At 40.9% G+C, this 27197-nt stretch overlaps 1 long non-coding RNA gene across 1 annotated transcript; it reads right to left on the bottom strand.

The window, feature by feature from the left end:
* Window positions 1-5945: 5945 nt before the first annotated feature.
* LOC139323534 (uncharacterized) lies at window positions 5946-27093 on the bottom strand. Its single transcript, XR_011600996.1, has 3 exons — window positions 26942-27093; window positions 19965-20061; window positions 5946-6364 (listed from the first exon to the last, which is right to left on the bottom strand). It is a non-coding gene; the product is annotated as an uncharacterized lncRNA (long non-coding RNA).
* Window positions 27094-27197: the final 104 nt, after the last annotated feature.

Raw genomic sequence — 27197 nt, 5'->3', positions numbered from 1 at the left:
AGGGAGTACCACAAAGAAGAGGAGGTCAACCTGTTTTCCAAAGCACCAGAAGGCAGGACAAGGGCAATGGATGGAAACTATTCAAAGAGAGAAGCAACATGGAACTAAGGAAAAAAATCCACACAGAGAGAACAATTAAGCAGTGGAATGGCTTGCCTTCAGAAGTTGTGGGTGCTTCATCACTGGAGGCTTTTATGAAGAGACTGGACAGCCATTGTCTGAAGTGGTATAGGTTCTCCTGCTTGAGCAGGGGGTTGGACTAGAAGACCTCCAGGGTCCCTTCTGTTATTCTTTGTTCTGTGTGTTCCTTCAGGGAGATGAGAGGAGTTGAAAAAGGGATCAAGGGTTGCACAGGGTTACTTTTGCCCTACGGTTACACCTCTCATTCCTAAAGGAAATTCTTTCTCTCTCTTACTTCCTCCATCACATGATCAGAGTTAATAATAATGATTTTCAAACTAAATAAATATATTTCATAATTCTATTTGTTCTGGATGTTTCTAGCACAAAACTTTTCAATTCAAACTAATAAGAAAGCAGGTTGTTTATCATAGATGACCAAACACAACTAACAATAATAATTGATTTACTGACTTTGCTAAAATGGATGTTAAGATTAATTGGCTTCAGTCAATTGCAGCTAATTATGTTTTCATTTTTTAAAAATTTTGTGTACTTGAATCACAGTACTTTTGCAGGAAGACGTATCAAATTTGATTATCCATATTTTTACTCTGAATAAATTTATTTATGAATAAATGTATCAATTATCAGGTTAACATCTGGAACAATACAAGTGAAAATGAGTAGCTCATTCTCATCTCGTTATTGCACTTGGTTTTCCTATTACGTACATAACCTTTACAATTTGTTAAACTACTTTATTACTCAGGTTGTACAGATTTCTGCCCACTATGGTGCCCTCATTCATCAGTCTTCAAGTTGAGATTCTAGAAATTATCCTCTTCCTATCTGGAAGGTCTGAACTTGAGAAAATGGGATTCTGCTACTTTTATATCAAGATTGCTCATGGCCTGTTTCAAGAAGGAGCAGTAACAAAGAATTTGGTTTGGACTACATGCAAAGAGGGGTTGGTTTTTAATCTAACATTTTTAAAAATTACAATATTTAATGTTTTAAAATTAATTATTTAAAGCAAAATATTAATTTAATAGGCAAAGAAGTTGACCTGTGCAGAAAGATTTATGTCCATGAAGGAGATCTTATGGCCAAGTGTAATGATTGAACAGTGGCTTTTCATTTTCCAGTTACTTCTGCTTATTGTACATCATTTTGAAGTAAGCATTTATCTAAAATCTGAATTTCTAAAACATACTGTATCAGCCAAGATATGCAGGAATCATGCATGGAAACCAGAGGTTTGAATATCTTTGATAGATAATTCTGTGAAAAACAGTTTAGAATTTTATTTAGAAAAACTACACTGGAAAAAAAAATGGCTTCTTGCATGTACATAGTTGTCAAATTCATTTCTTTCTGCAGTTTCTAGTTTAGTGGGCATGTTTCTTCGTGAAGCGAAACATCTTAACGGAAATAAAAGTCCAGTTGGCTTTTGAAAAAGCACCTTCTGGGCAACCAAGCTCAGAGAGCACCAAGGACTCCTCGTACCAAAGTTTCAAATTAAGTACCAGATCTGATAAAGAACTGTTGATCCATGTTCTCCCTGAGAAGGAGATTTGAGAAAACATTTTTTTAATAGTATAGGTTTTAATGATATGACAAGATTAATGTAGACTTTAAAACTCATGTTAGAAACCCTATACTAAGAACATGGAATAAATATAAATTTAGGCTATGCCCTTTTACTGGTTCCAATGCAGAAAGCATTTTATAGAAAATGAACAGTAGTCAAAGAAAAATATTTGACATATCAATATATATTAGTACAGGAATATGGGGAATTTAAAATGAAGTCAAGAGAACAATTGACTAAAGAAGGATTTAGATTTCCTATGTATATTTAAGAAAGAGATTTACTATAGATAAAAAGTATTTGGCATTGAAAAACACAAAATAGAAATTGAAATTTAATTCTGTACAAATGATGAAATGATTGCTAAAATGTATAAACTTTTGAGATTTTAAACAGAGAATAATTTAAAGAACTGCATGATAAAGTGGGCTAAGAATTTGGTTAAAAGATTCAGATGGATCAAGGGAAGAGAATGTGGATAAAAGAACTGATATTTACATTGTGTTACAGCTTAAGACAGAACTTTTATAAAATAATGTTATTGCATACAAAGATACTTCTAATCAATGCCAGAAATGTGAAAACATAAAGGGACATTGTGTTATGCATGATGCAAAAAAGTAAAAAAAGAAAAGAGTACATACCAGAGGTGGGTTTCAGCAGGTTCTGACCAGTTCTGGAGAACCGGTAAATACCACCTCTGACTGGCTCCGCCCCCATCTATTTTCTGCCTCCAGAGTCCCAGCTGATCAAGAGGAAATGGGAATTTTGCAGTAACCTTCCCCTGCCACGCCCACTAAGCCAAGCCACACCCACCAAGCCACGCCCACAGAACAGGTAGTAAAATTTTTTGAATCCCACCAGTGGTACATACACATACAAGACTTTTAACGGTCAATATTCAGATGAAACAGAACTTTTCTTATTGGGACAATGGATAGCCAATTAGTTAAGACTTATGGAAGATCAGTATCTGTCTATCTATCTGTCTGTCTATCTATCTATTAATCACAATCCATTTTGAATACATAACAGAAAAAAGAGTCTTCAGACTTAATGGTTGATACTATATGGCAGTGATGGCTAACCTTTTCTGGTCCGAGTGCCCAAAGAATAAGCGGCCCCCATAAATGCACCCCACCCCAGGCGCATTGCACATGGCCCCCCGCATGAGCCCTGCCCCCCACGCATACGTGCATGCCCCCCCACGCCCCACCTCCTGTGCATGCACGGCAGAGACCCGAAGACCAGCTAGCCGGTGGGAGGCATGCGCGCATGCACAGCAGAGCTGAACTGGGGTGACGGCTCGTGTGCCATCAGAGAGGGCGCTGCGTGCCACCTCTGGCACACATGCCATAGGTTCGCCATCACAGCTATATGGTATAAAGCTATTACTGAATCTATTTGTTCTGCTTCAGACGCTGCAAAGCCTCCTCCCAGAACATGGTTCTCTTCTTCCCATATTCAACCATTTTTTAAATCAAGAAAATTAATAAACCACCATTTCTCCCCCCCTCCCCCATTTTTCACAAAAAGTCCATAAAAGGTTTACAGTCTTCTATAAAAATACTTGCTTTAACCAGTGGTTGGATTCAAGTAATTTAACAACCGGTTCTCTGCCTTAATGATTTCTTCCAACAACCAGTTTGCCGAACTGCTCAGAAAGTTAATAACCGGTTCTCCCGAAGTGGTGCGAACTGGCTGAATCCCACCACTGGCTTTAACCCTAATCAAAATGCCACTTTCATCATTTCTTCTGCCATCTTCAAAATCCACCTCTCCATTGTGGGTATTTCAGTATGGTCTCATTGCAGTTACGATATCCAAAACCTAAAGAATATTAAACATTTTAACTAATCAAACACTTTCAAAAAAACCCATCAAAGACAAAAGCTGCAAAAAAAGTTAGGAAAAATAGATGGCTTTGGCTTCCATAGGGCAGGTGCCTGATTTATTGAATCCTGATTTGGGTTCACCTATAACACTAAACAAAAAAATATATGTTTGCAAGTTCACATCTCAGCTAAGCCAGAACCAAAATAAGTTACAGTGTAGGTGTGCTTTGTAAAATGAGACGTGCACATGTCTTGAGAGTAATTTTTTTCCAAATAAAAATGCAGGGAAACGTAATTCCAAAAGTTGTTCCTTATGCCTTCAACAGAGCAGTTTATTTCTGAGCAAAAGGACAGATGTTAATGTAGCAAAACAAAGTTTGTTTATCCTTTTTGATTTACCCAAGCATCTAGAAAATAAATTTCAACAGCTTTTAAAGAAAAGGTAGAGTGTGAAGTAATGGAGAAAATATGGCATCATAAAACACTGCAGGTGAAATAAATTTATACACCCCACTACTCTTTTTCAAAGTCCTTGCTTGGCTTCAGGTGCCAGTTTGCCTCCTGGCTACAAGCCCATTCTTCACCCATGCTGAGAATGTTGAAGAAAACTACAACAATCCGAGAATGAATACAGACTTCCAGTTCTTTGCCCAGGGGCTCAGCAGACAGGCATCTATTTTCTCAGACAGGTTAGAGGTTAAAATTTAAATTGGCCAACAGCATAATTCTTTGTCTAGATGATCAAGGCAAAGCTTGATCACAATTGCTGTTTAATAATTTCCTGAAATTTTATGGACTTACTCAAATGTCGCAGAATTATTTCCTACTTTCTTAATGGATGAAAAGGAAGAAAAAAAGAGAGAAAAGGCTACGGCTTTTATTCACTAATTTTTTTTCTCTTGCAGGGGAAAAGGAACACACTTGACAGCTTATTTACCAAAACTCACTAAAGATTTATTGATTTGTCAATCAGTGCCTCAAGCATCACACATTCTCTTCACAAGAATATATGTATCTATATAAATTTCTACTGGCATCTACATATAACTAAGCAATTGCAAGAACAAATTAAGCTCCGTTTAAAACATCCAGGAGAAAGAAAACACTCAGTCTTCTTAGAGTCTGTGGGAGGTTCAGCCTGAAAGTTTAGTCAATGAAAAAAAATGTTATTTAGGACAGACAGAGCCAAGGAATCCAACAGACATTGGAAAGACTCTGCAAGAAGTTACAAACTTGGAAAAGGTAAATACTTTCTGATTACCAACAGCCGACCATTTTCTTTGCCATATCCAGAGTGTGATTTTAAAACCGTCAAAATGGTAGTTTTGTGATGTGAGGCACATAATCGCACAATGATAGTCATTGTCCTTTTACCATGCCTTGTGGACATTTGTAGCAAATACCAGCGGGTAAAAGTAGAAGGGATTTTCAAACAATTCTGCTTCTTAATGAATCCACATCTGAATTTAAGTGGGCGTTTCCCAATGACAGAAAAGTCTTGGATATCTGTAGCTGCAAGGCCTATTAAGCCAATGAGGGACTTAAATCCGGGCTTGCTACGTCTCCTAACATTCAACAACAGTGTTGAACTCTAGAAAAAACTGGCTGCACCGTCACAGCCTCTTCCTATATTTGCAGGTCTTTGCTGAAAGAGTAGATGACAGCTGCGGCTAGGAGGCTTGGCAAAGACTGCACCTTTTCTGGATCGGGCGCCTTCTCACAGTCACTTAGACACTGCTTATTTGAATTGCTGCAGACTGCTCTATAAGGGGCTGCAACTGGTCCAGAATACAGAGGGTATACGTGGTATGCGTCTCTTTACTTCACAAGCAGCATAAGCTGCCAGTTGCTTCCGGGTGCCAACTCAATGGGATGATAAGTCTTTCTTCACAAAGGGCCTGGATATTTGTGCAACTGCCTTTCTCCATTTTTTTTTTAATGACTGTCCCATCAAGTCTGACAGGGTCAGCATGCTCCCTCCCAATAAAAAGAAATTATCTTACTAGATCTTGCCTTCTTTATTGTCACATCTATAGTGCATCCCCAACTCTGCATCCTTCAGGAAGACTTAAAGATCCGACTCCTCAGAGAAGCAATGGAGGGGAGCTGTTTGCGAATTAACTGGAATGTCTTTTTAATTATTTTTATTAAAGTTTATTAATACAAAGTAAAAAACAATCACGTACTGAGAAAAAGAAAAAGAGACATGCAAAGAGAGAGGGAGAGATAAAAGATGGCTCTCCTCCTTGCAGACAAACATAAACAATTTCAGTAGCTTATTTTCTCTAATATCTAAATTAAAAAGGAAATCTTCTTCCCATATCTTATCCCTTATCAATAATCAAATTACAAAAGCTCATCATTTCACTCCTAATCAGCAAAAAAGCAACTAGAAATAGATGTAGTTAGTTTATTTGTGTCAGATGCATCACAATTAAAATAAGGCATGCTAAATGACATAAAATTTAAAATATAAATAGGAGATTAAAATATGTACAAATTAAACATCTTGCCCAGAAACTAGCAACATTAATTGCATTCTGTCAAGCTGCCATAAGTGTACATTAATCAAGGCACAAAGGCAGGTATATATATTTGTGTTGTTGTCTGCATGTCACCACAATCGCAAAGAGCAGAAGCAACCAGATGGTCCCATTTGTTCAGAGGATCTTGTTGTACGGGTGCTCAGTCTACTCGATGCTTTCCATACTTCCCAGGTTTTGCCAGCTCCTCCGATGGTTCCATCCAGTCTTGGTTCTTTGTAGCTTTCCATAGGTCCACTCGGCTTTCAAATTCTTCAAAGTCTTCCACTGAACTAAGGAGAGGGTTATTAATCTTAGTTAATTTTGTATTTCAATTTATCACTTTCTCCAAGAAATAAAGCAAAAAGAATCTCACCATTTTAAAAAATAGATCATCAGAGCCTCGTCATTCAGTCCTGGTCAAAAAAAATTCCATTAACAGCTACCAGAAACCATAGCGCATATATTTTAATCTTGGTCAAATTTATATTTCTTGTGTTTACTTTTTTTTTAAAAAAACGTGATCATTAATCCTGTCAAATAATGTCCTGCAAATTGATTTACCATTTTCTCTTAATCTCCTTTCAGGAACAACTTCAGTAGTTTGACATGGTAAATCCAAGATAAGAAGGTTTTCTAAATCTTTCTTCCAATTTATTACTTGCATGTCCTCTTTAGTTATTAACACATCAGTTGGTTTCAAATGTAAATCCATTGTGACATCCTTTTTCATATCACTCTTATAGTCTGGCATTTTTAAATCCAATTTCAAATCCAAAGTATTTTTTGCCACATCACTGTTGCCTGGAATTCTTAAAAATCAATTTTTAAATCCAACTTCAAATCAGCCTCAGTCTTTGCATTATCTAGTTACGGTAAGTCTGTTCTTTTATATTCTCTGTTAAATTCATTTTATAGTATTAGACATTCTTAAGTAATTTCTGAGTATGTTGTTCCCAATTTCCCAAACCTAGGAGGAGGAGGAGGAAGTGGAGGAGGAGGAGAAGGAGGAAGAGGAGGAAGATGTTATCCATTCAGTCATGTCCAACTTTTGGTAATTTTATGGGCCAGGTCCATAAATTGATTGCTTCATTGCATCAACGAGTCTGTTCTTCTATAATTGTAATCCTTAGTTCTCTCTAGTTTCTTCTGGTCAACCTTCAAAGCCTGTCTTATCGTATGTTTATTTTCCGATCAACTACACTTTCCCAGAGGAGGACTTTTTACAATTAATTTACAAAACATATTTTTTTATATAAAATTTTAAACACCCCATAGGAAATATTCTTTCAAGTCCATCTAGTCCTTTAACTGTAAATTTCCAAAATCAACATTCTAATTCCCCTTTTGCTGTTTTCCAAAAATTAAAGTTTTTCTTTTTAATCCTTAAACTTACATTAAACTTCTTTCATCCAACATAGAAGGAAACTCTCCCAGTGATGAACTTTCCCTTCAAAAGGTTCTTAACATCCAGAAAATCATTAACAAACAACTTCCTACAGCAGTTAAGAGAGGAAGTATATTATTTATTTTATATTATTAGTATTAGTATTATTATGTTTGAGGGGCTGCCACAGAGAAGAGGGGGTCAAGCTGTTCTCCAAGGCACAGGAAGGCCAGACAAGGAATAATGGATGAAAACTGATCAAGGAGAGATTCAACCTGGAAATAAGGATAAATTTTCTGACAGTGAGAACAATCAACCCATGGATCAGAAGTTGCCTTCAAAAGTTGTGGGAGCTTCATCACTGGAGGCTTTCAAGAAGAGACTGGACTGCCACCTGTCAGAAATGGTGTAGGGTCTCCTGGTTAGGTGGGGGGGTTGGACTAGATGACCTACAAGGTCCCTTCCAACTCTGTTAATCTGTAATCTGAAGTGGATGAACCCAGTGTCTGTTTGAAACTGCTGACCTGCAGCTTATACAGGATGATTTCTCCCCAGCTCCCAGTGCTCTCAAACTAGCTGGAAATCACTATTTATTCACTGGCAGACTCAGTATGGAGCTATAAACCTGTGGGCGATCCTAGTCGTCTTGATCTGTTCCATGGAGCAGATCCATTCACTGGCTCCTCTTAATACAACAATCCTGGGTTCCAGTTTTGAGGAGCTCTCCTCAGTCTGCCATTGCTTCCCTGGAAGTCCTTGAATAGACTTGAAACTTTTAAGATTTGTGAATTTTGAATTAGGTTGCAGTTCAGATACTTGATGAACTTACAGATTCTTCTAAATTATTTTGCACAGCCTGGTGAGTTCTTGGTATGATGTCTGGAGGTATATGCATGCACAAGACATTTTTGTAATACAGCCTACATAACAACCAGATGACTATTAAGTTCCATTTTACGTTTCCTTATGATAGGAAAGCAAACTTCCATTTCTTCAGGCTCTGGGAACCTCTGGCCCAGCCAGGGTGAAGATGCATCTTACTCTCAGTTATTGATGATTCAAATGCTGAACCAAGAAATCATCTATCCCACCAGTTTCATGTACATGTTGACTGTTGAATATAGAAAATAGCAAATACTGAGTATAGGCCATTAAAAAACCCTTGGGAATAATTGTAACTAACAGGTGCAAATCACACCTCTTCTCTGTCTTAGGCTATACCTGGCCACGGCTAAGATTAAAGCAGTAGCAGTTCTGGCTGGGCACATTGATCTCCATTAAGGCCACAGCTGCAACTGTTCTTTCTGATGGGCAGCAGCTACATCCATTTGCTTGAAAATGTATCTACCTGAAGAGAAGAAAAAAAGAGGCAAAGAAGAATTGATGGGGGAGTGAGAACTAGTTGGAAGCGTAATTCAATTTGCCTTGCAAAAAGTTTGTAGATGCCACACTGTTCTGTTAAACTCCTTCGACCAGGCCTTCATATGTGAAGATCGAACATCAATTGTACTCTGGAGGGACTGACTTGGTATCATAAATATGTGCCAGCCAATTCATATTGTGTGTTATACAGTATTTGATGGTGGGACAGAGATGAAGTAGCCCATATCTCACATTTTATTCATCTACCTACTAATCAATGAGATTTACAGGCAAATCAATCTATTTAAATTTAATTTCATATCTTTATGAATTAGTAGTTGAATGTCTTTCCCCAAAATGCTGGGTTGGTCTTTGTGGCTGTCGGCTGTAATTATAAAAGGACCCTGAAAAATTAATGGCAACAGAAGAGGAGAAACTCAGTGGAGCTTCCCACCAATACCTGTTTTCTATTATCAAAAGACTATAGTAAGGCTGCAACAAATTTAACTGCAGGCTAAAACAAGAATGTTATCATTAAGGATACTGCAGCTGTCAACCAAAAGTTACATTGTTATTGAAAATATGATATATAAGAAACAAAAAATAAATAAGAAAGAATAGAATAAACAATGGGATATGTAATACACTTTGCTTAATACAAATGGAAAACCTATATTTGGAATTTTTATTCCATTTTATAGGAAAAATAAATTAAAACTAATATACTAAAGAAAAATAATGTAAAAACACTGCCCTCTAGTGTTGAATTTAATTAAAACGAAAGAGTTATAAAGGGTGTCTACTCTTTTTTTTAAACGCAAAAACTTTTCTCTTTAACCTGAAAGAACTAGTCTCAGGGAAACAAGGGCTTGGTTTTCTGCTTTGCAAAGATCTGTACATGACCTTTGCACCTCAAACTGTTAGCCTGTCATCTATGTACTATATTAATAACAAAATACCGTATTTTTGCACTGTAAGACGCTCCAGACCAGTGGTCACCAACCAAAGGTCCGTGAGAAAATGTTGGTGGTCCACAGAAAAATTATTTGCATTTTTTATTTTACACTAAATTGCACTAAATACTATTTATCTTTTTAAAAAATTCATATTAGTGGTCCATGGGATTTAAAATTATGAATTTAGTGGTCCCTGAGGTCCAAAAGGTTGGTGACTGCTGCTCCAGACTATAAGATGCACCTAGCTTTTGGGGAGAAAAACAAGAAAAAAATATTGCCTCTGCCTCTCAGCAATTTGCCTCCTTGCAGCAAACAGCCTGGTCAGCTTCAGCACAGCCTGATTTAGCACGAGTAGCTGATTGGTGGTTGGATCTCCTTCCCGGAATACCACCAATCAGCTGTTCCAGGCTGCGGTGATTTCTACCGTCCATCAGCACCATCACCACTGATCACCGCCACCTCCATACACCCCATTTTTGGCCTCCAGGTATCCCATTTTTGGCCTCCATGCATCCTGTTTTCAGCTTGTTCCAGGCCGCGGCGATCACCACCGCCGCCTATCACCACCACTGCTTGGCAGCGATAGGTGGCAGTGGCAATCCCTGCCTCCTGTCACAGGCCAAAAACGGGATGCATGAAGGCTGAAAATGGGGTGCGCAGAGGCAGCAATTGGCAGCGGCGATCCCACAGCCTGGAATAGCTGATAGGTGGTATTCCAGGAGGCCGATTCAATCGCCAATCAGCTGCTCATGCTAAATCAGTCTGTGCTGAAGCTGACCAGGCTGTTTGCTGTTTGCTGCAAGGAGGCAAATTGCTGAGAGGCAGACGCCGAAGGGGGGAGCCGGCGGATGGGCGGGGCTTCGGCAACATTCGCTCTATAAGACACATAGACATTTCCACCCACTTTTTGGGGGGTGGTAAAGTGTGTCTTATAGTGCGAAAAATATGGTAGTTATCAGGAAAACAATAAGAGTATTATATAAAATAATAATTATCGACTTCCGGTTTGGCTCCTGTCGCCGAAAGACGGTCCCGTTTTCGGACCGCCAGCCCCGTTGCCTGTCAGAGCCGCTTCGATCAAGAGAAGCGGTTCAGAAGTTCCCGAATCCTGAAGGATTAGAGGAATAGAGTCGGCAAGAAGCAGGTAGAGCCCCTGTGAGCCCCCAGATAGCTATCCTTTACTTCTAGGAAGGAAACAGGCGCGGCTCCTTTTCAGCTCGCCGAGACTCCGGACAGCGAGGGACGAGTCTACCCAGCGTAGAACAAGGCGGCAGGACCAACCTTTCTACTGAAAACAAAGCAAATTCAAACAAACAGGGTGGAATAACAACTTGAACCACGAAACTGCAAGTATTACTAGCCCTGTGATTAAAAAACAGAAGAGTGAATGAGTGAAAGTCTCTTGAAAATGGCGCCCGGCTTCAGCATTAACGAGAGCTGAAAGCGAGAGTGGATTAGCAAAGTTATTTCAACAAGTTACAAAGTAGCATTGTCTGTAACAAGTGGAGGAAAAGAGAATCTTTTTTAAAACAAGCCTGATTTTGCTTCAATTTCACCTTTAAGTTGACTAAACCTGGGGGAATTTTTTAGAGGACTTTGTGGTGGAGGAAAGGGAAAAAGGATTTCCTTTTTTGGAAAAGCTAGACTACGTGGCAGGATGGCTTCTAAGCAGACTAAACAGGAAGTGAAGGCGGCAGGGGGGGGGATCCCCCACACATAAACCTGAACAGCAGCCTCCCAGCCAGCAGAGCCAGAAAAAAGAGATTGATCTTGAAAGTTTAAAGGATTTCATTACTCAGGCTTTGATGAGGCAAGATGAAAATTTGGATGAGAAGTTTAAAAAGTCACAACAGGAAATCAAGCAGGAGATCAAAGAAATTAAAGAGGTGGTGCAAGAAAAATATGACAAGGTGACCAAAAAATTAATGACAGTGGTGACTGGATTGTCAGAAGCAATTATTAAAACTGATAATAAGGGGAAGAATTTAGATCAGAAATGGATGTCAAAATGAAGGAGACTGACTATAAAATCTTTGATGCTGACAATAAAATGCAGAGACTTGAAAATGAGATTACAATGATGCAGTTCAGGTCTATGGAATTTGCCATAAGGCTGAGAGGCTTAAAAGAGAATGATAGACAAGACCTGAGAAAGACTTGTGCTGATGCTCTAGCTGTGTTGTTAAAGATTAGCTCTGAAGAGATTTTTTGCAAAATGGATAAAGTGTACAGAGTGAATTCGTGGGTGGCCAGACAAAGACAATTGCCCAGAGATGTGGTGATATACTTTACAGATAGAAAAATGAGAAATGATATTTTGCAAAAGTCTTTTCTCTCTGCTGTGCAAGTGGAGGGAAAGGAGATTGGAGTTTATAAAGAGCTACCACCTAAAATGTTAAAAGATAGAAAGGATTTTGGATTTCTAGTGAATGAATTAAAAAAACAACAAATTCCATTTAGGTGGGATGCTCCAACTGGTATAATCTTGAGGTATAAGGGAGAAAGATACCAATTAAATACTGTTGAGAAGGCGGAAGAATTCTATTCTAATGTCTTTAAAGAGAGTTCACCATTCCCACGTACATCCTCTGTGTTGGAGATAAAGGAGAGTGATAAGGAGAAGCAATTTCAGCAAGAGATGGAAGAGCAGCCTAAGCAGCTGGAACTAGAGGTAATGGAAATGCAGGGAGCTACAGGAGGTTTTCTGGATGAGCCCCTGCTAGATCTTCCTTCGAAAATTGTGACTGAACCACCTAAGACTACAAGAGAAGTGGCTTTGGACCTAGCCCGGATGTGTGAAGCTAAAGATCAGCGTATAACTCGAGCAGTTTCTAAGCAACTTAAAGAAAAACAACAACAGGAAAGGCCCAAGCCACAGCAATATAAGAAAGGAGTCAAGGGTAATACACAAGAATGTGAAGCCATGGGGGGAGCAAAGCTGGAGACTACCGACTCGGAAAATCTTCGGCAAATGTGCTTGTCGCTTCAAAAAAGTGTACATGACGATTAAGTTTTTATCTTGGAATGTGAATGGATTAAATTCACAACAGAAAAGGAAGAAATTATTTACTTACTTGAGACAATTTAACAATGATATAATTTGTCTACAAGAAACTCATGTTAGAACACAAGATCAAAAATATCTGATAAATTCAAGATTAGGAACACATTTTATAGCTTCAAATTTGGAAAAAAAGAATGGTGTGGTTATTTATATAAATAAAAGACTGTCAGCTAAAATTATAGAAGCAGATGAATGTGGTAGGTTTATAGCAATTGAACTGCACACAGCAAGTGGCCCAATTCTAGTGATTGGAATTTATGCTCCTAATCAACAACAGGACAATTTTTATAAAACTTTGCATTCTAAAATATTGCAATGGGACTATAGATCAATTTTAATTATGGGAGATTGGAATGGAGTAATTGATTCTAAAATAGATAAAAAGATTTCGGCGAAGTCAAGGATTAGACTACCACAGACTTTTTTTGATATGAAAGAAGATTTGGAATTAAAAGATATTTGGAGAATACATAACCCAAAAGAATTGGATTTTACTTTTTTTTCGGATAGACACAGATCCTTTTCTAGGATTGATTTTATTTTACTATCAGCTGACTTACTTGTAAAAACAAAAAGAACAAAGATTTTTCCAAGAACTTTAACTGAACATAGCCCGGTATGGATAGAAATTGAGATGGGAAAGAGTGAGAGAAGATCATGGAGATTAAATGAAAATCTGTTTAGACATGAAAAGAACATAACAGAATTTAAAAAGCAGATGAAAGAATTTTTTGAAATGAACTTGAATAAGGGTACCCCTATTGAAATCGTGTGGGATGCGAGTAAAGCATATATGAGAGGGGTACTCATTCATATGAACTCTAAACACAAATTAAATCGACAAAAGAAAAGATCTGAAATGGAAGCAGAAATAAAGAATAAAGAACAGTTACTTATAAAAAACCCAACAGATGAAAGAATACGAGGAGCTATAAAACTTCTGAAAGATCAATTTCAAATGTTTATGGCGGAACAAACAGCAACAAATCTACAATTTGCGAAACATAACACATTTTGTAACGCTAACAAACCAGGCAGATGGTTGGCTTATGCACTAAGGAAGAGGCAGAGTACACGGATCATTGATAGTATTGATACTGGAGGGAAGGAAATTTCTCAACAAAAATTAATTAAAGAAGTTTTTGTAGATTATTATACTAAATTATATGCCAAAAATGATACACAGAATGGACTTATAGAGAAATATCTAGAAAATAAAAGAGTTACAAAAATCACTAGTCAACAAAAGGAGAGAATGAATCATCTTATAACAGCTGAGGAGATTATTGCCGCAATTAAACAATTGAAAACAGCTAAAGCTCCTGGGACGGACGGTTTAACTGCGGTGTACTATAAAACTTTACAAGCAGAAATGATTGAACATCTTAAAGATCTATTTTGTAGTATACAACAAGGGGGTAAAATACCCCCATCATGGAAAACAGCATATATTTCATTGATACCGAAAGAGCAAGTAGGTCCTAAAAAACCTGAGAATTTTAGACCAATATCTCTTCTGAATAATGACTATAAAATATTTGCAAAAGTACTAGCCAACAGGTTGATGCCAGTTATTCAAGAGGTGATTCATTGTGATCAAGCGGGATTTATAGAAGGAAGATACATGAAGGACAATGTAAGGCAAGTTATAGATTTACTGGAATATCTTGAGAAGAATAAACAGATCCCTGCAGTGCTGGTTTTCTTGGATGCGGAGAAGGCCTTTGATAGAGTGGATTGGGACTTTCTATTAAAGACATTTAAAAAGATGGAGATCAATTTATACAGGCGGTTTCAGCAATTTATCAAGAACAAAAGGCACAGATTATTATTAATGGAAGTTTGACAACAGACTTTAACATTGAAAAAGGAACAAGACAAGGTTGTCCGTTATCCCCATTGTTCTTTATCTTAACATTAGAAGTCTTGTTGAATATAATACGGGACTCGAGTACCTTGAAAGGAATAGTGATAAGGCAAGAGGATTACAGAATAAGGACATTTGCAGATGACCTGGTTGTTACCCTAACACAGCCGATGGAATCAATAATCCAGATGAAAGACATTATAGAACAATACGGAAGAGTATTAGGATTTAGACTGAACCAGAAAAAAACTAAGATGATAATTAAAAATATGACACAAGATCGAAAACAGGAACTGAAAGCAAGGCAGGTTTTGAGATAGTACCAAAGGTTAAATATCTAGGAGTTCAGGTTGCAGAATCAAATATGAAACTGTTTCAAAATAATTATGAGGTGTTGTAGCGAGAGGTACAGAAAGATATGGAGACCTGGAAAAAACTGCAGCTGTCTCTACTTGGAAGAATAGCAGCAGTTAAGATGAACGTTTTGCCAAGATTTCTTTTTTTGTTTCAAATGATTCCGGTGCTTAAAAGTGATAAACAACTGAGAGAATGGCAAAGAGGAGTGAATAAGTTTGTCTGGAATGAAAAAAAGCCGAGAGTTAAACTGAAAATTTTGCAAGATGTTCCAGAAAGGGGAGGTCTTAAACTTCCAAACCTACAATTATATTATGAACCAGCAGCTTTGATGCAAGCAAGTGATTGGTTTGGAAGGAAAAAGACTGGAATATTGAATATAGAAAGTTTTGATCTTGAATTTGGTTGGCATGCTTACTTATTTTATGACAACAAAGTGGATAAAGTATTCAAAAGCCATATACTTAGAAACTCTTTGATGAGAGTTTGGAAGAAGCACCGACTCAAATGGGATTACAAAATACCGTTATGGCTGGATCTTGGTCATATTATGTGGAATACAAATATAATGTCACTCGGAGGGTTTTTATATAAAGAAGTTCTTTTTACAGATGCGGGCAGATGGCAACTGAAGACTTTAGAAACGCTGTTGGAAGAAGGGATTAATTTAACCTGGTTACAGTATAATCAACTCCAACTGAGATGGAAAGAGGACCAAAAAACTGGTATAATGATGCATGAGGAGGAATTGGTTAGACATATAAAAGAGAAAGGTCCAATGCATATTAAAAGGGTATATAATGTTTTGTTAGAAAGGGACTCAGAAACTGAATTGGTTAAAGATTGTATGACAAAGTGGGCACAAAATTTTGCAGAACCAATGATGTTGGTAACATGGAAAAAAATATGGGTTCAGAATGTTAAATTTACACAGTCGCAGAATCTGAGGGAAAATTTTTATAAAATATTTTATAGATGGCATTTAGATCCTAAGAAATTGTCATGCATGTACCCTAATGTTCAACCAAAATGCTGGAGATGTGATTGCCTAGATGCCACATATTATCATGTGTGGTGGACTTGTAAGAAAGTTAAGGCTTTTTGGATAAAAATTTGGTGGGTTATGCAGAATGTTTTGAAGAAAAAAATTCAGTTTTCTCCACAATTGTTTTTATTGGGTATAGTTAAGGGTTTTACATTGGGTGAAACAAAGTTGATATTATATATGATAACAGCAGCGAGATTACTGATAGGTCAATATTGGAAAAATGAAGCTATGCCTACTATTGAAGAATGGACTTTGAAGATGGCCAGTTTTGCAGAGATGGCGAAGATCTCAGCATATTTAAAAGATCGCTCACAAGAGACTTATGTATGGGAGTGGAAAAAGTGGATAGATTATGTGCAGAACAAATATCAAACTAGGAAATATCAGATAGCTTTTAACTGAAAGTATTATATAGGGATAGAATAATTGAATTTTGTGAAAATGTGAAAAATATATAGGGGGTGGAGGGGTTCAAGTTTTATAAAAAGGGGATTTTGATTTGGATTATATTTTGTGGAAGTCTGGGGGGAAGGGGAGGGTTGGGGGGGTTAGGGAGGGTTAGGGAGGTCAGGGAGGGTTGAGGGGGGAAATTGGGGAGAAAATGTAATTGTAAAACTTTTTTACAAAAAATTAAAATCCAAAATCCTCAATTGTTAACAAATTGTTATTATAATCAAGTTGTAGACAACATGATCTGAAATCATCCCAAAAATTTAAGCCTAATTGGTCCTGGATAAAATATCCATTGCTTTCTTAATGCCATCTCTTATCAATTGCTCATTGATTAAATACAATGTCCAATCTCCAAAGCCAATCTATCTTCCTGAAAAAAGTCAGTTGGGATTGTTCCCCAATTAAATGTAATGTTTCCCCACTCTCCTTCAAACCCTTTAAAAAGAACCCATTTATCACTTATCCACCCAGAGTTAGCTACTATTATATGAAAACACAAGTGTACAAAGTTAGCACCCACCCCACTTCTTAGAAGAATGAAATATTTTGAGAAATATTTAAAAAGGCAGGATAAAATATTTCCCCTAAAAGAGAAATAAAAAATCTTAAGGGAGACAGAAACTCAGAGCCCCAGCTCCCTGCCCGCAGCAGATATTTGGTGCCCATTGAAAAGGACTGGGCCAGCCTATCTACAAAACAAAAGACCTTCAACTCCAGAGTGTAGAGATTAAGACATGACCCTCCAGAACATAATAGGATTATCTAGCAGCAGAGCTCACCACGTTGCAAAATCACCTGGGGACATTGCATCACCCTTCAGGTTTCAACCAAACTTCTCCGACAACCTATAGGGTTAGCTATGACCCCTACAACAGCCAATAGAATACATGTTCATGTATTCTATTGGCTGTTGGAACAGGAAGCTCAAGGGCAAGGCCCAAGAGAAGGTATAAATAACCCTCATCCTCAACTCCATGTGGTCAGCTGCAGTGGTGGGTTGCCCCTGGTTCACACCGGTTCTATAGAACCGGTAGTAAAACCGGCGGAAGGCTCTGCCCACCGACCCCAACATCATCAAAACACATCTGTGCATGCGCAGAAGAGCGCGCGCGTGCGGCCCCGCTACAAACTGGTAATAAACGTAAATAGAACCCACCCCTGGTCAGCTGCCCAGAACCACCCATGTGCTTCTGCTTCTGCTTCATCAATAAATGGACCCTCTTTCCAATCAGCCTCCAGTCTCCATTTTGTCTCCAGTGTCTTTCTCCTGGCTTGGAACTGAACCAGATTGATATTTCTTCTAACACAAGGTTGAGCTTCAGAGAGGTATATGAGGTTGGTTCTGTCATTTCTAGATCCATGTTTATTCCTGGCTGTTTTACTACTGGATAAGCAAGGCTCCTCTTGGTTTGGCTTTGCCAGTCTGTGTTGTTTCTGAGTCATGTTGTTTTCCAAATCATCTGCTACATTAAAAAGAGATTCCTTTTGTGAGTTTAAAATATTTAGGGTTGATTTTTCCAAAATGTTTTCCACGGACTTTATAAGCACATCAAACCTTTGAGAGAGTGCTTAGTAAACATGCAATTGACTACAGATTGCATATTTACTAAGCAGTCTCTTTTCTCTCCCCGCCCCCCCCCCAAGTGTCAGCCTCCTTCTCTGTAATTTGATTTGTTGTTACTCCAGGAAGCAGATCAGCAGAACGGGATAATAAAGATACAGAGAGGATAGCTTCTAATTGTTCTGATCCAAGTTAATAAAATACAGATTTCCTAAGGTGAATATACAGTAAAATATAGCCCCAATATACATTTTCACCATCCAGAAGCACATGCCGGGTTTCCATACAGAAATACAGAAATTGGTAAGAACACAATAAATCAAAAAGAAAACAGAAAGCGCAGATGAAGTCCAGCAGGGGGTTGAAATCAGCATTTAGCCAGACAATTAACATCTAGAGATAAAATAAAAATGAAAACAACAGTTGAAAAAGTAAAGTTAAAAGTTTCAGGCTTGCTTATGTAGGAAGTTAGCACCCACCCCTTTCCTAGAAGAATGAAATATTTTAGGAAATATTAAAAAGGCAGAATATTATGTTTCCCTGTATGAGAAATGGAGAAGCATGTTTTAAAGATGAAGCAGCTCCCACCTTCTTGCCCCCCCCCCCACACTTTGTCAATGGGCCAGAGGAAGAAACTCAGTTCCCTCCCATCTTTGCCAATGGACCATCATCTCCAACACAATAGGACCCATCTAGCAACAGACACTCACCACATGGCACCTGGAAAGATTACATCAGCCAGCAAGGCTACCTAAGACCCCCCCACCCCCTGGGAGTCTGACAACCAATCAGAATACTCTTTCTGGGCCCCAGGAAGTTCAAAGCCAGAGAGGGTATAAAACCCAGGGACTCGCAGCATCTCCGCCCTTTTTCTGTTCAGGAACTCAAACCATATGATCCTGTCCACCATTAAACCATCTTTCCAAGCAGTCTCTATGTTTCCAGTGTCTTTTTCCCACTTGGAGCAGAACCCAGAAGGATATTTCTTCTAACAATTTGGCACCCCAGATGGGACTCCAAGCTAACCTAACCAATGGACCTGGCCCAGGTAAGCCTCCCTTGCTAGCAGCAGACCCACTGAGTCTGTGGGGAAGTTTTCTTGGGCCTTGGCCATTTGAAACTAGGTTTTAAAGGGGTTTTGAGTGTTGAGCTCAAAGGCTGCTTAGAAAGAAGGTGAGTACCTCTACATTTTAATTTTAAAGCATGGGAAAGCATGGGAAATGTGTGTATGCCTGCATGTGTGTGAGTGAGAGGACCCTTCTCCCAATCACAGCTGGATCTTACTTCCTCTGTGCATTTCCTAAGCACAGAAAGACCAACAGTCTGGAGAGCATGGGGGTTTTGCCAGAGCACAGGACCTTCTGTTAGGGAAGGAGGAAGTGTGTGTGTGGGGGGGATTCCACCCAGAAAACAGTTTGATTTTACCTCTTTGAGCGACCTCTAGCTGCACCTCTGCCTACCGCTAGCTCCACTGAGCCATGACCGGTAGGATAGAGAAAACAAGGGGGGGCGCCGAACGTAGAACTCTGTGTTTAAAAAGGAACGGAAGCCGAGCGAACGCCAAGCGAAAGTGAAAAGGGTAATAAAAAGTAAAGGGAGTCCCCGGTGTATTCCAAGAAAGCAGCCCCAGTGTATGTGTATTGAGTAGGGAGGTGCTAGTACTAGCTGTAGGGGCAGTGAGGTCCTCCCGGATCTTTTTTTTTTTTTTTATCCGAAAACCTAGACGAATTCCCTAACTAGGAAGGGGCCCATACTTTGTGAGGGAATCGAAGTCCTTCCCAGAACTGTTTTTTCCTGAAAACAGAAGGAGTGTTGCCCGGGTAAGCCAAAGTGAACCTTACATTTCAAGGATCATGGGAAGCGGTAGCTTGAGGGTGATGGAAAATCCTCTGAAAGAGTTGATTGTGGCCTGGGACGCCAGGCGGACGCCAGTGTTACCTGGAATGAGTAAAAGGAAAGCTCGGAAATTGTGCAAAAAAAAAAATGGGCTCTGCTAAGAGATAACACCGGGAGACAAATTTGGCTAAATAAAGGTACTTAAAAGAGAAATATATAAATAGGAATGTTGGGGTTTTTGTTTGTTTGTCTCTTTCTCTGTCTTCTATGCAACCACGTGGTATGTTTGTTAAGATTTGTGCCTTCCCTAATTTAACTGAGATTTATGGCGGGAATGATCAGTGTGTGCGTAAATCTCAGAGTTCTGCCCTTGGCTTGAAAATACCTCTCTTGTCCTTTACGTTATTCTCCCAAAACTAGGATGGGAGCCTTCTGAGACCTTTCCTCATCCACACCTCTCCCTCTGACTCAGATTTTATTTATCAGGCTGTTCTCTAGGCTGCGGCTCTTCATTCTGTCTCCCAAGATTATTGTGCCAAGCCAGGAATTGTCATTGGAGATTTTGGGTAATGTAACCAGGCACACAAAGAACAAGACTGGGGAAAGTTGTTCTAGATGGCATCTCTGGACCCCCAAAATGAACCCAAAACCTTTCATACTTCTTTTAAATCTTACGAGACTCTTGTATGACATCTTACAGTTTCAGACAAAAACATAAAAGATTTGATGATCTAATTTAAAACAAAATTAACATTAAAACATGAGATTTGCTCACCTTTTTAGTTTTTCACGTTTCACATGACCCACGGACACTGCAACTGTCATAAATATGGGTCAGTTGCCAAGCGTCTGAATTTGGATCACATAACTATGGGGAAGCTGCAACAGTCGTCAGTGTGAAAAACGGTCATGTCATTTTTTCCAGTGCCGTTGTAACTTCGAATAGTTACTAAATGAACTGTTATAAGTATTATACTAGAAGCCAGCATATGTTTGTCAAAAACAGATCATGCCAGACAAATCTTATAGCATTCTTTGACAAAGTGGATCAGGGAAATACTGCAGACACAGCTTACTTGGATTTCTGTGAGGCATTTGACAAAGTAGACCAAAGCCTATTTTTTTGGTAAGATGCAAAGAAAATGTGGGTTAGATAGCATCACCGCCAGATGGATTAATAACTGGCTGACCAACCGCACTCAGCGTCTAATCCTCAATGGAATTACATCTACATTTGAGGGAATGATGCAGGAGGTACCTCAAAGTTTTCTCTTAGGCTCGGAACACTTCAACTTCTTTTTTTTTCCAAAAAAGCTTTTTATTTTTATTTCTCATAAACACATTTACATGTACAGTCATTTCCATCATTTTTCATTCATCTTTTCTTTTAACTTTCATTTTTCATTTTTACTTTTTCGGGGATTCTTCATCAACAATTTAATTGAGGGAATATAAAGGGAACTCATCAAATCTGCAGACGACACCAAGCTGTGGGGAATAGCAAACACTTTGACAAACTTGAAAACTGGGCCCTATCCAACAGTAGTTAGAAAAGGTCTTACACCTAGGCAAGAAAAACCAAATGCACAGTCATAAAATAGGCAGCACCTAAATGCATTAACAGAAGGATAGATAGCATCAGTGTCACAAGAAGCGATAGTACCGCTCTATGCTGCACTAGCCACACTTGGAATATTGCATCCAATTCTGGGCCACCACAATACAAAAAAAAAAATGCTGAAGCCCTAGAAAGAGTGAAGAGAAGAACAACAAAAGGGATAAGGGATCGGGAGGCTAGACCTATCAATGTATGATGAACGATTGCAGGAACTGAATATGTCTAGTCCAACAAAGAGAAGGACTAGGGGTGATATGATAGCAGTCTCTTAATATCTGAGGGGTTGTCACAGAGAAGGGTCGACTTATTCCCCAAGGCACCTGAGGGCAGGACAAGAAGAAACAGATTGAAGAGTATCAAAGAGAGCGCCAACCTAGAATTAAGAAGAAAATTCCTCTCAGTGGGACCAATTAACCAGTGGAACGGAAGTTGCCTCCAGAGGTTGTGGGTGCTCCCTCACTGGAGGTTTTGAAGAAGAGATTGGACAGCTATTTGTCTGAAATATAGGGTCATCTGCTTGAGCAGGGAGGTGGACTAGAAGACCTCCAAGGTCCCTTCCAAATCTGTTGTTCTAGGATGCTAATATTCACCCAAATACTTTCAAAAAGGCTTTAATCCTTGATATGATACGACTACCCTAGGTGTAATAATTAGAACATAGAATACAGAATCATAGGGGCTGGAAGGGACCTTGGAGGTCATCTAGTCCACCCCTCTGCTCAAGGCAGGAGCCTTACACCATTCCCAGTCATCCAGTCTATTTTTGAAATGCTCCAGTGATGGAACATTCACAACTCCGGGAGGTGAGCTGTTCCATTGATTAATTAATCTGTCAGGAAATTTGCTTTCTTCCCTATTTTTGGTGATTAAAAAAAAACATAAATATGAAAATCAATTTCATCTCTAGACTGTAATTCCAGAAGAACCAGGCCCTTTTAAGAACATCAAATATTCAAGGAAGGAAGTTGCCACTAGATGGTAGCAGTTAACACACAATATTGTGAGGAAAGTCTATGTGCGTGAGGATTCTGGAGGATGCCGCATGAGGGTACCCTAAGTATTAGACTTAAGTCCAAAACCTTCTTTCACATGCATTGCACCAAGCCATCGATCATTTTAAACAGTTGCTTGAATAAGTTCCCATTATGATTATTTTTTTCTTTTCATTAAGCATTTTAAAGGAATATGTGGTGTGAAAAATAAGAGAGATTTAAAAAGAAAAGCAAAATAATTATGGCATGAGAGGGGTCATTATGTCTAATTTTTCTTATGCAATGTATTTAGTCATTTGGGTTGTTTTCTTGTAGAATAGTAGAATGAAAATTATGCATATAGGCAACTACCTTAACAATGCAATACTATATTTCAAAATTAATTAACAACTAAGGATTGGTGGGTTGGCTTTGGAGCGGCATTGAGTGCTGGGCCTGGGATGAGGTCGGGGAGGGAGGTTGTGGAATACAGCAGGCATGCAAGGGGGTGCTGTGGTAAGGTGCAGGAGAAGGTGCATAAAATAATGGGGTGAAGGCCATCATGGAGCCAATTGGAAAGAAATTTAGAACAGGCACTTCTTCATACTATTTATTCATTTATTTGCCAAATATGTATCGTCGTCCATCCCATTATTGTGTAGCTTACATCAAAACACTTTTTCCTAATCAATCTGTGCAAATCCATTCCCTGTAGGCTCCCACTGCTTGGGGACCACTGATCTACTGGGAGTGGATTTGTACAGATCGATTAGGAGAAAGTGATCTACACTACGCAATCATGGGATGGATGGCTTTATACACTTTTGATAAAGAGCCCTGGTAGCGCAGCAGACTAAAGCACTGTTATTAACATCAGCTGCCTGCAATTACTGCAAGTTCAAATCTCACCAGGCTCAAGGTTGACTCAGCCTTCCATCCTTTCTAAGGTAGGTAAAATGAGGACCCGGATTGTGGGGGCAATAAACTGACTTTGTATAAAATATACAAAAGTATGAAGGCTATTGCTTAACGCCTTGTAAGCCACCCTGAGTCTCCGGAGAAGAGTGGCATATAAATCAAATTTAAAAAATAATAATAATGAATAGTGTGAAGAAGTGCCTCATCTAAAGTTCTTTCTGGATGGGCCGCAGTGCCAGACAACTTTGAAGGCCCCAAAGGTGTTTTTTCAAGAGTCAACTGGACTTTCTTGCTTTTCTTTGAAGACGTTTCACTTCTTATTTATTTATTTTATTTATTTTTATTTTATTTTGAATTTGTATACCGCCCTTCTCCCTGAGGACTCAGGGCGGTGAACAGCCAAGTAAAAACATCAAGTACAAATATTAAAATACAATTAAAAGTATATATAAATTTGGCCCCATTAATTAAAAATGATAAACAAAACAATTAAAAACACTTAAAAAAATTAGGCCAGCCCGGCTTGCTGGAAAAGGAAGGTTTTAAGGGCACGGCGGAAGGCACTAAGGTCTTGGATTCTCCTTATCTCTGGGGGCAACTGATTCCAGAGGGCAGGTGCCCCCAGAGAGAAGGCCCTCCCCCTGGGGGTCACCAGCCTGCACTGTTTGGCTGATGGCACTCCGAGGAGGCCCTCTCTGTGGGAGCGCACGGGACGATGGGACGTCGTCGGTGGCAGCAGGCGGTCTCGAAGATAGCTAGGCCCGATGCCATGGAGCGCTTTAAAGGTGATAACCAACACCTTGAAGCGCACCCAGAAGACCACCGGGAGCCAGTGCAGCTCATGCAGGATCGGTGTTACATGGGAGCGCCATGCTGCTGCCGTCACTACCCGCGCTGCTGCATTCTGGACCAGCTGGAGCCTCCAGGTACTCTTCAAGGGGAGCCCCATGTAGAGAGCGTTGCAGTAGTCAAGGCGAGAGGTGACGAGGGCATGAGTGACTGTGCACAGGGAATCCCGATCAAGAAAGGGCCGCAACTGGCGAATCAGGCGAACCTGACAAAAGGTCCCCCTGGTCACAGCCATCAGATGTTCCTCCAAGGACAGCTGCGTATCCAGGACGACTCCCAGATTGCGAGCCCTCTCTGTGGGGGCCAAAGACTCGCCCCCAATAGTCAGTGATGGAGTCAACTGACTATATCGGGATGCCTGGAGCCACAGCCACTCAGTCTTGGAAGGGTTGAGCTTGAGCCTGTTCCTCCCCATCCAGATCCGCACAGCCTCCAGGCACTGGGACATCATTTCAAGGGCATCGTTGGGGTGGCCTGGGGTGGAGATGTACAGCTGGGTGTCATCAGCGTACTGGTGGTATCTCACCCCGAAGCCACGGATGATCTTGCCCAGCGACTTCACATAAATGTTGAACAGAAGGGGCGAGAGGACCGACCCTTGCGGCACTCCACAGATGAGAGGCCTCGAGGTCGACCTCTGCCCCCCTGCCAACACAAACTGCGACCGGTCGGAGAGAAAGGAGAACCACCGCAACACGGTGCCTCCCACCCCCAACTCTTCCAGCCGGTGCAGCATGATACCATGGTCGATGGTATCAAAAGCCGCTGAGAGGTCTAACAGGACCAGAACAGAGGAGCAACTCCTGTCCCGAGCCCTCCAGAGATCATCAACCAACGCGACCAATGCCGTTTCCGTGCTGTGCCCGGGCCTGAAACCCGACTGGAACGGATCTAGATAGGATGTTTCCTCCAGGAATTGCGGAAACTGTCGCGCGACCACTCTCAACAACCTTCGCCAGGAAGCGAAGGTTGGAGACAGGACGGTAGTTGGCCAATATTGCCGGATCCAGGGACGGCTTTGAGGAGAGGCCTCACCACCGCCTCTTTCAAGGCAGCGGGGAAGTGGCCCTCACTCAGCGAAGCGTTGATAACACCCTGGAGCCAGCCTCGTGTAACCTCCCGGGAAGCCAGTACCAACCAGGAGTGACACAGGTCCAGTAAACATGTGGCCGCACTAAGTCTCCCCAAAATCCTGTCCACATCATCGGGAGTCACAGCATCAAACTCCTCCCAGGTAACATTCTCAAGACTATTCCTCGTCACCCTGCCCGGATCTACCCAGTCAGAGTCCAAATCCCCCCGGATCTGAGCGATTTTGTCATACAGGTGTTGTCCGAAATCCTCCGCCCTGCCTTCCAAGGGATCCTCCTGCGCTCCCGGATGGAGCAGGGAGTGGGTTACCCTGAACAGGGCGGCCGGACGATTCCCTGATGACGCAATAGAGGCGGAAAAGTAATTAAACTTTGCCGTCTTTATCGCCACTAGGTAGGCCTTAATATGCGACCTTACCAGTGTTCGATCAGATTCAACGAGACTGGCCCTCCAACCGCTCTCTAGGCGTCTTTTCCTCATCCAGGAAGCTTCTTCACTTCTGACTGGATGGTGGGGAATGGAAGGATTTATATTCCTTGCAAACAGCTGGTCATTTGCATCCTTTTAGAGCAGGGGTTTGGGTGGGGTGGGGTGGTAGTGGTGGTGCAAGATGATATTCCAAGGGGTGCGAAAACTTGCGTTTAGAAGTTTCAAAATTATAGTGTTGATGTATAAACTATATGCAAGGAATTGTTTTTTTAAGGGGTGGGAGAATATATATAGGCGCCTGAGTGGCGCAGCAGACTAATGTTACTGTTAAAGGTAATATTTAGCTTCCAGCTGCCTGCAATTACTGAGAGTTCGAATCTCTCCAAGGCTCAAGGTTGACTCAGCCTTCCATCCTTTCTAAGGTAGGTGAAATGAGGACCCAGTTTGTGGGGGCAATAAGCTGACTTTGTATAAATATACAAAAGGGTGAAGGCTATTGCTTAACGCATTGTAAACCGCCCTGAGTCTCCGGAGAAGGGCGGCATATGAATCAAATAAATAATATCAGAAGCGTCCTAGGGGTGCGGGGTACAGAAAAGGTTGGAACCCCGTTTTAGAGGGTCGTTGAGGCTACTTGGAGGTTTCTGTGTGTCAACTTTGAAGGCTTTAAGCCTCCCACAACTCCCAATATTCAGAGTTCCGGGCGGGGGTCGAGATGCCTGACTCGGAGCCCCCCCCCCACCACACACACACACACACTCCCGTGCCAGGGAGCTGCACCCAGCCGCCTCCTCAGGCCTTCTCCTCCAGGCCAGGCACCTTCGGGCTCCTCCCGCGCCAGCCGCCCCGAGGCAGATCGAAAGCTCCGGGCCCGCGACAGTCGCCAGCCCTGCCTGGATCCCTCGGCCGCCTCGACGGCCCTCCCGGGGGAAAATCTCCCCGCGGATAGCGCGGCCTTCTCCTCTTCGCCCTGTTTCTCGGAGCGCTAGAAGTAGGTCCGGCGTCCCCGTGGAATTCAGGTGGCCGCCAGGCGAGACGGGGCCCTTCGGCCCGGCGGCGGAAAAGGAGGAGCCGGGAGGAGGGCCTTGCGGCGGCAGAGGCTCACCTGCTTGAGGGGGCCGCGAAGCCCGGGACAGAGATGCTCTTTCTGGCCGGTGCTGCGATCAAGCAGCCGGCCCCGAGAGCGACACAAAGACCGTCGTGGCGGCGGAGGCCTGTGGAGGCCGCGACTCTCGGGCATCAACCGGCCTGACAGGCGATCCGAGCCCGCCTGGACTACAACTCCCAACATTCATAGCGACGGCCTTCCAATCTCCCGGCCCCCGTTTTCTCCGCGGTTCTCGCGAGATGTGGCCGCTGTT

Source organism: Pituophis catenifer, unplaced genomic scaffold, assembly GCF_029215685.1.
Source record: "Pituophis catenifer annectens isolate HBS135680 unplaced genomic scaffold, rPitCat1.0.hap2 SCAF_13, whole genome shotgun sequence".
NCBI lineage: Eukaryota > Metazoa > Chordata > Lepidosauria > Squamata > Colubridae > Pituophis > Pituophis catenifer.
This window is presented reverse-complemented; position numbering and strand designations above follow the sequence as displayed.